The following is a 4719-nucleotide window of genomic DNA, read 5'->3' on the forward strand; positions in this document are numbered from 1 at the left end:
TGACCCCGCGGGGCACCTGCCTGGGGCCGCGAGCCTCCGGCAGTTGGGGTTTTGGATGGAGACTTTCGGGCGGAGGGTGGCATTAGCGGGACAAACTCTCCAAGAAGTCAAGGGTGAGGGAACCTTATAAAACAAAGGAGCAAATAATAAGATCACTGTAGTTCTAGTCATTCATCTGAGTTACACATAAAGTTTAATTCCACTGTTTTCACCTGGAATTCCAAATAAGCCCCGAAAGCATTTCCTACTGTTCTCACGATGGTTTTGTGGCTTTGACAGAAAAATGCAATGAATTTTAAATATATTATTTATATTCTTGGGGCTCTCTACATCAATGAGATATTTAAGTGTTTCATTCAATCCTCATAGAAACTCACTGAAGTGAGTGTTATGTCCTTATTTTCACAGATGGGGAAACTGAGGCACAGAAAGATTACTTATCTATGGTCATCTCAGGTAAGTGCAAAAAGTAGAATTTGAACTCTGGCAGTTTGGTTTACAGAATTGACCCTCCCACTGGCAAGGCTGTGACATCTCTGGTACACTGGTACCCTAAAAAGGTTAGTAAATGATAGTAACTCTGTAATGTACTTGTTTTGGTTAATCTGTTTCACAAATCATGCAAGGTTGAATCTGTCTTTTTTCAGGAAGTTGAGAAATAGCTCTCTAATGTGATCACATCCTTCTCTTCTCCCTATCCTTTCCACACAGTCAAAATGCACCAGGAAAGCAAAAGTGGTACAATTCTCAGCAAACAATAGTTGCTTAGTACATGTTGAATGGAACCAAACAGGAAGTTAACAACATCAGTTAAGAATATGAAGTAGAACCCCTGGCCAGTCTGGCTCAGTGGATAGAGCATTGGCCTGTAGACTGAAAGGTCCTGGGTTCCATTCCAGCCAGGGGCACATGCCCAAGTTGTAGGCTCTATCAATGGTTTTCTCTCATCATTCATGTTTCTATCTCTCTCTCCTCCTTTCCCTTCCTCTCTGAAATAAATAAAGAACATGAACTAAATGTTTAAGAATAAGTGATTTATTTGCAAAGGTGGTAATTGCTATTCTCGAACCAATTATATCACTTTTTCCTACATTAGAATTGCTCGGGGTAATTTATAAAATGCAAATAATTTGGTCCTCAGCTCAGACCTCCTGAATCAGAATCTTAAGGGTGGAAACCAAGAACTATTTAGCATTTTAAATTTCACTCTCCAGGAGACTCTCTTGGTCCTTCCTTCCCTTTCCTCCCAAACTCACCACAGCATGGAGACCACTGACTTACTTGGGAAGACCTCCTGGTTACTTGGACTATAAACCACCTTTGCAGGAAGTGGGAATGTGGAGGCCAAGGTGCAATGGATGGGTTTCCACTTATTCAACCCTGTAGGCTTAGGAGAGTTGGAGCTCTTTAAGGAATATAAAGGCTATACTTGAATGGTACCTACCTGGAGAGAAGGAAGGTGTCTCTGGGTCTGGTCTGAATTGCTCCTTCCCATACAGATAGGTGGACCTGGAAGAGTAAGGTTTCCATCTTTCACCTAGGAACCCTCCTGCCATCAGTGACCCTTAACCACCTGCTGCTTGAAGTCTCAGTGTCTGGGCTGGACTAATACAGGGTGTGGTGCTGGAGCCAAAAGGGCAAAGCTAAGAGGTAAGGACAGCTAGAGCAGCAGAAGCTTCCCTTAGGAACAAGGTCTTCTGTTTTCCACCCCCAGGGTTTAAGTAAAAGCCGTCGACATAACCTTCTTTCCCGTTTCACTCATATTTACAGAAACATTTTGAATCAATTAAGAACATTTTGAGGTTGCTACAATCTACTCTTTGTATCTTTTGCTTTTAGTTTCAGGACAGTCGAGTATGCTTATAATATTTTTAGCTAAAGAGGATGACTATGAAATAGGTTGAACCAACACAAATAACATTTTGAAATGCCACCCCAAATTAAAATGCAGTGATTCTGTAACATGCTTACTAACTGAACAGAAGATCTGCATTAATTTCCAAGGAATCATGTCAGAGAACATAAATTAATTGTAGGAACTGATTCATGAATAGTGGTCTTATTAGAGCACATGATTCAGCAATGTTTAGTATATGGTCCTAACTTTTTATATTATCATCTTTCCTTAACCCATAACCAGGCAAAAAAATGTTATAAATGACTGGGAACCACAGAAAGATGAAAACTTGTAGTTTAATGCTTCTAACAGAAAATAATTTCAAAGCATATTGTTCAGAAGTCTTTACTAGGAGGAGATAATTGTAACTATAGGCTGTGCAGTTCTATATTCTTTTTTTTTTTAAATTCTCACCCAAGGATATGCTTATTGATTTTTAGAGAAAGGGGAAGGAGGAGAGAGGGAAACATCTATGTGAGAGAGAACATGGATTGTTTGCCTTCCAACTCCGACTGGCAATCAAACTTTCAACCTTTTGGTATATGGGATGATGGCTCCAGCCAACTGAGCCACACCAGCCAGGGCTGCAGTACTATATTCTTATTGGGATAACTGCATTGTTGGCATGTGGGCTGCTTTATAACCAAACATTTTATTGTTTTCACTAGTACTGTTTTTCTCTCTAAAATCTACGTTCAACGTGTTTTTTAAATAAAATTTACTAACACCACCAGTAGGGCAGATTTATACCTACTAAGTAAATGCAAAAAAGAATCAGTGTATTAATGAAAATATATTATAAAAGATTCATATTAAAACTAAAATGTTTGGGTTTCAGAAATAGAAGTGAAAATATTTTACTCTAAATTAGAAAAACTGTCTTGATTTCAGAGTTCCAAGTAATAATTTTTCATTGTTTACCAGTTGTCAAAATCTGAATATTCTCCCGTATTTCTCATATTATCATTATTTTATTCACCATCCTCATTCCATATTCCCTGTCTGAGTGAATCACACACCACCCGTTCAGTTGCTTTATTGACATACCTAGGAATCATCCTTACATGTTGCTTTAATTGACATTACCAATAGCGACCCACTGCCCAGTTTTCCTGAGGTTGCTCTGCACTGAGCTTTAGTTAGGTATGAGAGCAAGGCCTCTGAACATTTAATGTATACACAAGCTGCCTGGGGTATCTTGTTAAAATGCAGATTTTTGGGGTGCATCTCTCAGGCTGTGGACCAACTTTGAATAGTGAGGTGTTTGAACATTCTGGATTTTAAGACTTTGAAGACAGTGGATAGACATATCTGTTGAAGTGAGACAAATGTTTCAGACTTTAATTTTTAAATTTCTCCCCATGAAATTTGAACTATCAGAATTTCTGAACCCTACAAGAAAGATTTACATTAAAAAAACTATTCTACACGAGTACCCATAACTCTTAACCTTTTAAACCTGTGCTAAGTGGGTATATTCAGCATGTTTGGTCCAAAATTAAATTGGCTTTGGAATGCATTATGTAACTTTTTGGCAGCATAGTTACCTTACTAATTATGTTTTAAGATAATGCTGAAATCAGTTTGCATTCCCTTGAGCACACACACTAAATGATGGGGGGAACAACTGACCTGGAAATACACTCCAGAGCAGAGGACAATCTGCTGGCCTAAAATGCAAACAGTTCCCATGGATAGTTCATAAAACAGATAAACCACAATTAGCTAAACACAGGAACTAACTGGTAAACTAATGACTTAAACTTTTACACTTAATTGAGAACACACAAAATCTGTACCCATAATTGTCCCCAGTGATCACCACCCTGTCCAATTCTAATCAGAAGCTTAGTTTCAAGAAGTAATACCCTTGGAGGCCTAAAGTAGCTCATTCTTCAATTGAGAGCTCGAGTCACAAACTCCACAAATTGCAGAGGTCTTGTCACTAGTTACATTGCCTTAAAATTTTTTATTGATATACTAGAGGCCCAGTGCACAAATCCGTGCACTTTGAAAGGAACTGTGGGCTGTGAGGCTGCGGTGGGCACAGGGGCTGGTCTTGGCCCATCCTTCACGCCCCCACCCGGTCCCTCCCACCACAGCCCCTGGTCCCCTGTCTGCTGGCAGCCCTGCTCCCACCACCGCCATTCCCATGTGCTGACAGTGTGGAGCGATTGGGGCCAGCACCGTCAGTGGGTGTGAGTGGCAGCTGCTGCCCCAATCACCCTTCAGGAGCAGCGGGAGGTAGAGAAGCCCTCAGGGGCAATTGGGGCTGGTGCCAGGCACCAGCAACCGGCTTTGGTGCCAGCAGCAGGTGCGAGTGGGGCCAGCGCTGGCAGCAGGTGCGAGTGCCAGGCAGGACTGCAGCACGCAAGAGCAAAGAATTTTCAGTAACCACCAGAGGTTCGCCCCGATGACAGCAACCGGCACCACATCTTGGTCTGGCACCCCCGCTCACCTGCTCCTCCATCCTACCATGGCCTCTGGCTGCCATGTTTCATGCTCTGCTGCCTGCTGCCGATGCCCATGTTTTGCACGCACGCCCTGGTGGTCAGTGCACATCATAGTGACCGCATTCCCATGTGCTGACAGTGTGGAGCGATTGGGGCCAGCACCGTCAGTGGGTGTGAGTGGCAGCTGCTGCCCCAATCACCCTTCAGGAGCAGCGGGAGGTAGAGAAGCCCTCAGGGGCAATTGGGGCTGGTGCCAGGCACCAGCAACTGGCTTTGGTGCCAGCAGCAGGTGCGAGTGGGGCCAGCGCTGGCAGCAGGTGCGAGTGCCAGGCAGGACTGCAGCACGCAAGAGCAAAGAATTTTCAGGAA

Source organism: Myotis davidii, unplaced genomic scaffold (assembly GCF_000327345.1).
Source record: "Myotis davidii unplaced genomic scaffold, ASM32734v1 scaffold1404, whole genome shotgun sequence".
Lineage (NCBI taxonomy): Eukaryota > Metazoa > Chordata > Mammalia > Chiroptera > Vespertilionidae > Myotis > Myotis davidii.